This window comes from Triturus cristatus, chromosome 1_1 (genome assembly GCF_964204655.1).
Source record: "Triturus cristatus chromosome 1_1, aTriCri1.1, whole genome shotgun sequence".
Taxonomy (NCBI): domain Eukaryota; kingdom Metazoa; phylum Chordata; class Amphibia; order Caudata; family Salamandridae; genus Triturus; species Triturus cristatus.
The window spans coordinates 1220057818-1220070033 of record NC_140579.1 but is presented as its reverse complement, the minus strand read 5'-3'; positions in this window follow the sequence as shown (position 1 = coordinate 1220070033).

The window sequence follows — 12216 nt, the reverse complement described above, 5'->3', positions numbered from 1 at the left end:
CAGACATCAAGGGGACCCTCGAGGAGATGAAGACCCTGCAGGCCGAGCAACATGCCATGTCAAAGACAACACCAAGGACGGATGGAGGCAAGAGTGTCGGACATGAGCCGTTCACTCCGTCGGATTGCCGACAACATGGGCAACCCTCCCTGTGCCACCAGGCGAAGATCACCACCAGTCACAGGGAGGGATGAGGAGGAGGAGGAGGATTCGTCCGACAGAGCATCACAAACATCGTCACGGCCTGCATCTGAGGGTCCCCAGAGGAAGGTGGGTCGTCCACGGAAAAGACCGTGAGAGTCAGCGGACCATCAACATCTCCCAGGTCACCTGGCCTGGCACCTGGCCCTCTGGCGCAACAGCAGCACCTCATCCAATGACATTCTCTGCCACATGGACTTGCTGGTCACAGTCTGACCAATGATGACCAAGACTGTGCCATGGACTTTGCTGACTTCCAATGCCAAGGATACCAACTCCCCCTGTGAACTTTGGATTCTAGACACCCGGCGAGCACCTCTTTTCATCCACCCAAACACGTACCCCAACACAAATAAAAATCCTCACAATCATGAGATGATACCGTCATTTTGCATTATTCCATTACATGTGTGTGTTGTAATGTCAAACAATGCCTGAATGTTGAAGTAACTCCAACCATCCATACCCTGGGATCTGAGTCTGGCACAGGACACACATGGGTTACAATGTATCATTCAATACAGACATGGAGCACCATACTCACCCGTGATGGGCTCAACCTGCTGAGGGGGGGCTTGCACAAATGTGCGGACAAACCTATTATGAAGAGCATCATTCATGCTCAGAGGTCAGGGCTCATGTGGAGTGTCCTGGGGTGGGAGTCCCAGGTATGTGTAGCCAGGTGGGAGAACTGTGTCCTGCATGCTGGAGTAAGGTGGATGTGGAGAATGGGGGCCAGGCCAAGGTTGGAAGCATGGAGATGGCACAATGGGGTCTTGGATGGCAGTGCCAAAAGGTTGTGTTGGGGGCGTGGTCGTGGGCTGCCTCCTGAGTGTGGGTGTGGATTGTGAAGGTCATCCTGCAGCAGACAGTGATCCATTGCAGCTATCTCTGCTGGACGGTGATGTGGCTGGGTCACCGGATGTTGAAGTACAGCTGTGCAGATGCACCCTGGATGTGGACAAGTATAATGGGAGTTGTAATGTACTTGCTCCGTAGAGGGCAGGGTAGGATTTGGCACGGATGTTGTAGTGGACCTGGGGGATGGTCTGTCTTGCCCTTAGGTGGATCGAACTGGGGATCATGTGCATAATGCAGAGTGCGCTGCAGCCTGAGGTACAGATGCTGGTGATCAGCATAGCACATGTGAGAAAGCAATCCATGATGCACACCAGCTTGTGTGCGTGGCCACTGTGTGCTTGTGCAGGGCCCTTGCGGGTGGGACACAAGCAGTTGACCCAGCTGTAAGGGGACAATCCGCAGATGATCACCTCAGTCCTGTACAAGTCCAGCATCAGGTGGCTGATGTTCAGCCATCTGCCAATGTATCTCATGCATTATTGAATATGAGAACTGGCAAGGTCAGCGTCTATGGGGAGGGTGAGGAGCACCTGGCTGTCAATGGCACACGAGATGATGATGAGGTGCTGTGCGCATGTGATGGTGTAGAGGGGGATCCTGGACACATTGTAGACTGACACGCTGAGACATGATAACTCTGCCATGTGTCCGACAACGACACCATACTACATGCAGAGGTCTTGAGTACCACTCCCATGGGCTTGTTGGGGTACATAGCCGGTGCGGAGTAGGAGGGACATGACCTGGTTGGTGTGACAGGGCCTGGAAGGCGTGCCAGCGCTGTGTAGGCAGTTGGAGTTGCACACTCATTATGCAAAGGTGTCGTGTGGGCGCTTAGTGCATGCCTGAGTGCAGGGGACAGATGTTTTGGATGGACATTGCTTGGAGGGTGGCTGCAACATCATACTGTAGCGTGATGTGGCTCATGCAAGGACATGAGGCTCGTGCAATGTGCACGTAGCATGTGCAGACGGTCCATCCTTTGGCACCGCGTGGCCGCAACTGTGTCACACACAAGCTGATTAAACCCAAATGAATGGGTGGAGGGAGGAAGGGAGGAGCATCTTAGAGGCGTGTGTGTGAGGCAAAATATAGAAACTCTGTGTGCCCTTGCTGCAGGGCCTGCAGCAGCAGGCGGTATGTCCTGAAAACCATGCCACAATTTTCACACAAAGACAAGGATGTCAGAAAGGACTACTGCAAAAGGTGTATGTTAAGGAAGGAGTGTCTGGTTCAACATGGCACACACAGAGACAATGGATGCACAATCAGCAAAGATGACTGACAATGGATCAGGAAACTGAAGGGCGAGCTGCGCACAGGAAACAAACACTCAGCAGGTGTTGAGTGCCCGTTGTGGGGACAGAGATGCAAAAATACCTACACAGCCATGGACTTCATGCACAATACAGATTCTAATCCCTGACAAACAGCCTGCATCTTGCTACTCTACACATAGACTCATATGCACAATCTCTGATAACGAAACAAGAGATGCTGCATGCACAGTGGCAAGAGACCTGCATTGACAGATGTGGCACCTTGGAGCCTGAGGGACACCTTTATTATTCATGCTCGCATGAAGGCAAATAAATCAATATGAACAGACGCACAGGTCAGGTGGATGAACATGTGGGGCCTACACTGGCACCCCCCTTTGCACCACAGATGCTGGAAATCCATTGAACTGGCACACAAGTGATGGGGTTGAGCCAAACACCCCCTGCTGGTCACGGAGATGCTGCTATTCACCATTGAGCCTCTAATGGGGATGTCCCACACTATGTCAAGCCGGTGCATCCCGTATGTTTCCGAGGGCAGTGTAACACACATTGATGCCTTCATCACAATCCACAGTCCCATTACAGATGACTGTCACCAAGTGTGACTATCAATTCATGTGAATACTGCGACATGTCATGTGCCCCATGCTGAGTAGACATGTATGCATAGTAACAAAACAAGCACAGGAGCAGTGCACACACATTGTAAACAAATACCACACCCGGTTTGATTAATTGGTTGTTGATTATTTGTACCAAAAATTATACACAAATGTTGAAAAAGTAATTAAAAAAAAGTGTAAATATAGAAAAATAATTTATGCCAATTCTGTATTGGACACCCGACCAAGTGAGGTATCATTTTACTCGGAAGACTGAGAGGACGCTGTGTGGTAAGACATTTGTGCCAGCATGGTGATCACACACAAAGGTGCCGATTCCGATCCGGTAAAAATAATTAGCGTATGACCCGTATCCGTATTATTTACCTACGAGTCGTACAAGTACCGTAAAAACGGGCAAGTACGAATCGGTAGTGAAAAATAACTACGAATAGCGTCGGGAAAAGGGTACGACAGTGCGTCGGATAGTTTTTACGTCCGAATATCGTCGGGAAAAGTGTGCGAGAGTGAGGCGGACATTTTTACGTGCAAATCGTAAAACACAAGTCCGAGCGCGCAAGTACGATCCCGACGTCTGTCCGAATACACATTTGCACGTAAAATGGCCTGTACGGAGCCAACGCAGTAGCACACATGTACACGGTAAACGAATGCCCGTGTACGAGCCGTACAGCCCCCCCACCCCCAAATATGTCAGCACCATACACCACCCTGTCCGCACTGTACCCCAGCCCCGCAACTGTATGTGCCGTACCCCCCATGTACGCGCCTAACCCCCCCTGTCCGCACTGTATACCAGCACCGCACCTGTACGCGCCATACCCCCATCCCCACATGTACGCGCCTTACCCCCCCATGTACGCGCTTAACCCCCCCATGTATGAGCCTTACCCCCCATGTACACGCCGTACCTCCGCATGAACACGCCGTACCCCAGGGCCGCACGTGTACGCACTGTACCCCCACCGCATGTACGCGCCTCACCCCCCCATGTACGCGCTGTACCCCCAAATGTACACGCCGTACCCCAGGGCCGCACGTGTACGCACCGTACCCCCACCGCATGTACGCGCCGCACTCCAACACCGTACCCCAGCACCCTCACCCAGCATCGCGTATGTACGGATCGTACCTACGCGAAAACTAGTCTTACAGAACCAGGACACTGGAAAACAGCACAAGGAGGGTCAATTAGACTCGCACAACACCACAAAACACGTCTACATGACTAAATACATCTCAATGACTGACCTGGCACATCCAAACAGGCAAACAGAGGCCCTAAATCACAACCACCTCTTATAACACACCCACCAAAATTCAAACACAGCCACACCCAAAAATGGACCAATAAAAAGGGCCCACACACATAACCCATGAGCCTTTGCAACAGACCCACTGCTGCCAGACCCCACAGAGAAACAACTCTACATTACTCATACCTGCACTACACCTCCACTCACACACCTTCACACAACCTCCTTCACAAACATCCCCCTCTTCACATTCACACACACACCGTCACATTCACACCCACACACCCACAACCATCCACACCCACACGCACACCCCAAACCATGCCCACAGACAAGAATCCAAAGTTCACAACGGCGGAGCTGGACCTCCTTGTCAACGAAGTCATCAGAGTCGAGCCACAGCTCTTTGGAACATTGGTCAGACAGACCAGCATAGCAGAAAAATCTGCCATGTGGCAGAGGATTGTAGATAAGGTGAATGCTGTTGCGCCCATCAGAAGGACCAGGCATGAATGACAAGCCAGGTGGTACGATCTGCACAGGGCGGTCAAGAGGAAAATGAACGAAGAATATGCCAACAGTAACATCACTGGAGGTGGGCCGCCCCGCAGATCCGTACACTACCATCCCTGGGAGGAGAGGGTGATGCACCTGCTACCGCCGGTGGGAGTACACGGAGTCGAAGGAGTCGCAGAGCCTGGTGAGTACACAAACAACTTACGTAACATGGGGCAATGGGGTCCACACCACATATACACCAAATGCACGCAACTTCCCCAAAAGACCTTACCTCACACAACCACACTCAAAAACCAAGCTCATGCCACTAACGTCACCATGCACCCTTCACAAATCAAGGCAAAGCCATGTCCAAGGCTACAACAACCACAAACACAAGACTGGATGTCCGGGAGGGTGGGCCCCACACAACACATTGTGAAAATGAGACGCAGACACCAATGCCCTCAGCCCACATTGCATAGGTACATACCCATGCACAATGCACAGGGACTGGCAAAGTACTGACAATGTAGCTGACACTTGGCCCTGCTGTATGCAGCACAAGGCCCTCCTGGGACCACTGTACACTCAAACACCAACTCCACAAGCACAGGTATCTAGCACAGGCACTCACACTCAATGTCATGCCTGCATGCACCATGAGGGGACAGACACATCACCTGGGAGACCCAATTACACCTCACACCACACACAACAGCAGGCCCGGTCACAACCCCCCCCCCCCTAACACAAGCACACACCCCCGGGGCAGGCAACGGATTTACACACTCCCACAATGGACATGTGACACAACAAGACCAATGCACAGCCAAATAAGCATCATAGTCAAACATCTACAGGTCAAACACTCAGGAGAACATCCCAATCTGTCCCCCGCAACATACCCATCCCCAAGTGGACATTGAGAGGAATGCTAGGCACATCCAACTACCTGGAGGAACTGTGTCAACTTGAATATGTATGAAAGATAGATGTCGCATGAAACACCATTAACATTGTCTCTCTCTCACACACAGGGCAACGTCGTCGATCTCCCCCCAACACTGGGGGGGAAGAATCACAGGCCCAGGCTCCGCGTGACGATGATCCCACCGGCAGCGACGACTCTCACCACTCCGTGGATGACCCCGACCACCCTGTACCCTCTGGTGCCCAAGCCCCTGCAGTACCTGTGTCAGGTACATCTGTGCCAACCACCACCCCCATTCCTGCCACATCCCAGGACACACCCAGGAGCCCTGCTCGCACAGAACAACAGAGCCAGTCTGACCAGGAGGGACAAGGCTCTCCGGGCACCCAGGAGGAGGCAGCCAACCCTGAAAATGCCATCCCTCAGGGGTCCCGTAGACCCGATGTGCCCACAACGGCAGGCCAGGCTCAAGTGGGCAGGGGTGGTGGGAGTGGAGGCAGGTGGAGGCGCGAACCTGACCAGCCAGCTCAGGACACCGGTATGTCACACATACGCAACATCCTGGACTCATACCGGCATGACACCAGAGGCATCAACCAGGTCGTGTCCAGACTCTCAGAGATGCAGGGGACCCTCGATGAGATAAAGAACCTGCAGGTCGAGCATCATGCCAGTCATCAACAGCACCAAGGACGGATGGAGGCAAGACTGGCTGAGCTCCTGGCGGTGCACAGGGACATGAGCCAATCACTCCGTCAGATCGCCCAAAGCATGGGCAACCCTCCCTGTGCCACCAGGCATAGACCAGCACCAGACACAGGGAGGGAGGAGGAGGAGGAGGATGAGTCTGACGGAGCGTCCCAAGCATCGCCAAGGCCTGCATTTGAGGGTCCCCGGAGGAAGGTGGGTCGTCCACGGAAAAGACCGTGAGAGTCAGCGGAACATCCACATCTCCCAGGTCACCTGGCCTGGCACCTGGCCCTCTGGCGCAACAGCAGCACCTCATCCAATGACATTCTCTAACACATGGACTTGCTGGTCACAGTCTGACCAATGATGACCAACACTGTGGTCTGGACTCTGATGACTTCCAATGGCAAGGATACCATCTCCCCCTGTGAACTTTGGATTCTATTCACCCGGTAGAGCCCCTATTTTCATCTACCAATACACGTACCCCACTGCAAATAAATATATTACTTTGGTCATGAGACGTTCCTGTCATGTTGCATTATTCAACCACATATGTGTGCGGAAAAGTCAAACTATGCCTGAGTGTTGAACTAACTCCAGCCATCCATACCCTGGGATCAGAGTCTGGTACAGGACACACATGGGTCACAAGGTATCATTCAATGTAGGCATGGAGCACAACACTCACCTGTGATGGCCTCTGGCTGCTGAGTGGGGGCTTGCTAAACTGTGCGGACAGACCCATTTGGGAGAGTATCATCAAGGCGTAGAGGTCATGGCTCATGTGGAGGTTCCCGGGGAGGGAGTCCCAGGTATGTGTGGCCAGGTGGGAGAACAATGTCCTGTATGCTGGAGTACGGTGGATGTGAAGAACGGTGGCCAGGGCAAGGTTGTATGCACGGAGATGGCCCAACGGGATCTAGGATGACAGACAGTGATCCATTGCAGCTATCTATGGTGGACGGTAAGGTGGCTGGGGCACAGGGTGTTGAAGCTGAGGTGTGCAGATGCACCCTGGATGTGGACAACTTTCCTGGGAGTTTGGATGTACTTGCTCCGTAGAGGGCAGGCCAGTATTTGACACGGATGTTGTAATGGACCTGGGGGATGGTCTGTCTTTCTTGGAGTGGATCTATCTGTGGATCATGTGCATAATGCAGAGGGCGTTGCAGCATGAGGTACAGATGCTGTGGACTAGCATGGGAAATGTGAGCGAGCCAAACATGATGAACACCATCTTGTGTGTGTGGATAATGGGTGCTTGTGCAGGGCTTCTGCGTGTGGGACACAAGCACTTGACCCAGCTGGAAGGGGACAATCCTCAGATGTGCACCTCAGTCCTGTACAAGTCCAGCCTCAGGTGGCTCGTGTTCAGCCATTCATCAATGGATCTCATGCATACTTGAATGATGGAACTGCCAATGTCTGTGTCTTTGTTGAGGGTGAGGAGCACCTGGCTGTCAATGGCATACGAGCTGATGATGAGGTGCTGTGCGCATGTGATGGTGGAGAGGGGGGTCCTGGACACTCTGTAGATTGACATGCTGAGAGATGATACCTGTGCCATGTCCCAGACAATGACACCATACTAGATGCTGAAGCCTTGAGTCCCACTCCCATGCCCTTACTGTGCTACAGAGCCGGTGGGGAGTATTAGGGACGTGACCTGGTTGGTGTGACAGGGCCTGGAAGGAAGGCCGGCAGCGCAGTGTAGGCAGTTGGAGTTGCACACTCAGCATGCAAAGGTGTTGTGTGTGTGCCCAGGGTATGTCTGACAGCAGGCGTCAGATGTGCGGATGGACATAGCTCGGAGTGTGGCTGCTACATCAGACTGCAGTGTGATGTGGGTCATGCAAGGACAGGATGGTGGTGCAATGTTCACCTTGCATGTGTTGATGGTCCAGCCTTTGGCACCGCGTTGCGGCAACAGTGGCATAGACAAGCTGAGGACAGCCAAATGAATGGGTGGAGGGAGGAAGTGAGGAGCATCTTGGAGGCGTGTGTGTTGCCAAATCAGGATACTCTGTGGGCCCTTGCTGCAGGGCCCGCAGCAGCAGGCGGCATCTCCTTGCAAAATGCCCGAATTTGCACACAAAGACTAGGATGTCAGAAGGATAACTGCAACAGGCGAATGTGTAAAGTAAGGAGTGTCCAGTGTCACATGGCACACCCAGAGACAATGCATGCACAATCACCAAAGAGGCATGACACCGGATCAGGAAACTGAAGGCCGACCTGCGCACAGGAGACACACCCTCAGCAGCTGTTGATGGCCCATTGTGTGGACCAACATGCAAAAAAACATACACGACCATGTACTTCATGCCCAATATGAAGCATAATCCATGAGCAACTGCATGCATGTTGCTAAACTAAACATGGACTCCTATACATAATCTTCCACAACTATGCCAGATATGCCGCGTGCAAAGTGTCAAGAGACCTGCATTGACAGAGATGAGGCACCTTGGAGTGTGACGAACACCTTTATTACTCAACCTCACATTAAGGGAAATGCATCAATTGGAACAGACTCACAGATCATTTGGCTGACCATGTGTGACCTACACTGGACACCCCCTTCAACACAAAGATGTGGCAAGTCCTACAGAGCTGGCACACAAGTGAAGGGGTTGAGCCTAACACCCATTGCTGCACACGGAGAGTCTGCAATTCCCCAATGAGCCTCATATAGGGATGTCCCACACTATGTCCACCATTAGCATCCCATATGTGCCTGAGGGACGTTTTACACACATTGATGCCTTTGTCAGAATCCACAAACCATTACAGATGACTGTCAGGAAGGGTGACTATCAATTCATGGGAGCCATGCAACACGTCATGTGGCCCATGGTGAGTCGACATGTATGCATGATAACACAACATGCACAGGAGTAGTCCCCACATATCACAAACACGTACCACCCACAAAATGCCATGCCGCACTCCTTCCCCCAAATGACATTTCACCATGTCTGTTCATGTAACTCTGATCCAGCACACGTAGCAATACTCATGAGGAATAGCAGGAGGGCAATGATGACATGAGCAGACGACTGGTGCAATAACCTGTGGAGGACAGACACACAACAAGTCAGCAAAGAGCTAGTAATCCACAAGGAATGATGTCACCATGCTCTTAATAATTTATTGTCCCAGCAAAAAGGTGTGGAATGACATCATCACTTTAATGACATATCAGAACACAACTCCAAGTCACTTAGCACACAGTCAGCTGGACACACAAATTGCAACACATGCCACACAAGGCTCAAAGCGTGCACACTCAGACACAGGGACTCACCATCATGAGAAGAAGTTGTGGATAAGCTGACTCCGGATGTCCTCATCCTCATCCTCACTTGCCCCGTGCCCAAGCCCTTCATCTTCCACGGGTGGATGATCCTGCTCATCGGGATCCAGGATGAGTGGCACGGCCTTCTCCACTGCCATGTTGTGCAGCATGCAGCACACTATGAAGATTTTGCAGACCTTCACCGGGGCATATGGGAATGCGCCTCCGGTTTTGTGGAGACACCGGAATCTGCTCTTCAGGAGTCCAAACGTCCTCTCAATCACGAGCCTCGTCTGCCCATGGGTGTCGTTGTACCGGTGTTCTGCGGCTGTTCTGGGGTTGCGGAGAGGCGTCATCAGCAATGGCATGTTGGGATAGCCAGAGTCCCCTACATGGAAACAACATGTGAAGAAGTGGGTCAGGGGATGCCGTAAGATACAAAGATAGCGCTAAACACAGGACTAACAGAGTATACCCACCAACAAGACATGCTCGTTCCACGTGCAGCTGCAGCATCATTTCTGGCACCCTGCTACGCCTCATGATGTATGCATCGTGTGCGGACCCTGGAAAACATGAACAGACATGGGATATCAGCATGTTAGCAAGACACACCACAAGGGCATTAATGGAGTGATAATGTTTTCTGTTCCTATAGGCTACCTCCTGTGCCTGTGGTGGTACCAAAGCCACATGTGTCCCATCAATGGCCCCAATTACATGAGGCATCCCTCCCAGGGCATAGAACTCACCCTTGACACGTGTCAACTGCTCACGAGTGGGGAAATGGATGAAGTCATCCAGGTGCACCAACATGGCTTCTAAAACATCATGCAGGACACGGCTGAACATTGTCTGGGACATGCCACCAACATCAGCTATGGTCAATTGAAACGTGCCGGTGGCAAAAAAATGTAGGGCTGCCATCACCTTCATCTTGGGGGTCAGAGCCGTAGGATACCTGTGTTGTGGTTGGAGGTGTGGTGCAAGCCGGCGGGTCAAGTCCTCTATCAACTCTTGCGAGAAGCGGTATCTGCGTATGCAGTCATGTTCAGGCATGGCATCCAGGTCTGGCATTCGTCTGGGGAGAGGCGGTGCCCTGCAGAGATTTGGAAGGCATAACGCAGAGTGAGTACATTACCACACCAATGTCACTGAGGTGAGCACATGTTCAACAGCTAATACACAACTGCTTAATACAGAGTCTGGCCTGTGCAATACATCCAGGACACGTAGGAGAGCCAGGTGATACTCCTACGAAGTGCCAGCCACAATAGTTGCATGGCAATGTTGATGTGACATGCCATTAAAATAGCTGTGTGCCAGTGTAAGTGACAAGCCAGACACATTACATGAGTGACAGACATCCACATATCAGCATTTGAAGGATGTCATATCATACAGACAGCTGCCTGGAGTCTAGACGCACAGGTCACATGTCATCTGAATAAGGACAGATAACACACATTTCCATGAAGGGGTACATGTCAAAAACTGATGACACAGACATTGAGAGAACGCAGATCTTGCCTCATGTCAGGAAGTCATCTTCGAACCATCATGACACATGCAAAGTGTGAGTCCACATGTGGCATGGTGTGCGTAGATGTGTGTCATGCACATATGCACACAGACACATGTTAGATGCTGCAACAGCAGGTGGAGTTGACGGAACACCAACGCCAAGCTCATGGGAAGACATGACACACACATGACAGTCACATCGTGGCACGCTGATAGTCACATGTCAGGTGTAATTATCCATGTACCTGGCATCAGGGGACATGCTGCATTACACACGCTCTGAGGGCGTGTGTACGGCCCGTACTCACGCGTGAGTACCTGCCATACACGCGTGAGTACGTGCCGATCACTCTGCCCTACAGTAACACAACTATAGTGATCAGTGTTTGGCACGTTCTCACGCGTGTACGGGCCGTACACGCGTGAGTACATGCCGATCACTCTGCCCTACAGTAACACAACTATAGCGATCAGTGTTCGGCACGTTCTCACGCGTGTACGGGCCGTACACGCGTGAGTACATGGCGATCACTCTGACCTACAGTAACGCAACTATAGTGCTCAGTGATCGGCACGTACTCACGTGTGTACGGCCCGTACACGCGTGAGTACGTGCCGATCACTGATCACTATAGTTGTGTTACTGTAGGGCAGAGTGATCGGCACGCACTCACGCGTGTACGGCCCGTAAACGCGTGAGTACGTGCCGATCACTCTGACCTACAGTAACACAACTATAGTGATAGGCACGTACTCACGCGTGTACGGCCCGTATCACTGTAGTGATGGTGCCCTAGGGGTACGTGTGTAACGCGCCGTACCTGTGTGGGGATGTAAGAATTACAATGGGGACACATGAGGGACAAGTATTAGGGCCTAAATGCATGCTGGTTGTCATGGATACCGAGTTTCAAGTTCAAATTTTTTCATCATGTGGTCTGGAAAAATCAGTTGGCCACATTATACATTGTTGCAAAGTGTGTTGTTGACTTGACATGATGCTGCAAAATCGAAAGATGCAAAGGCTGTCACTGGTGTAGGTTTA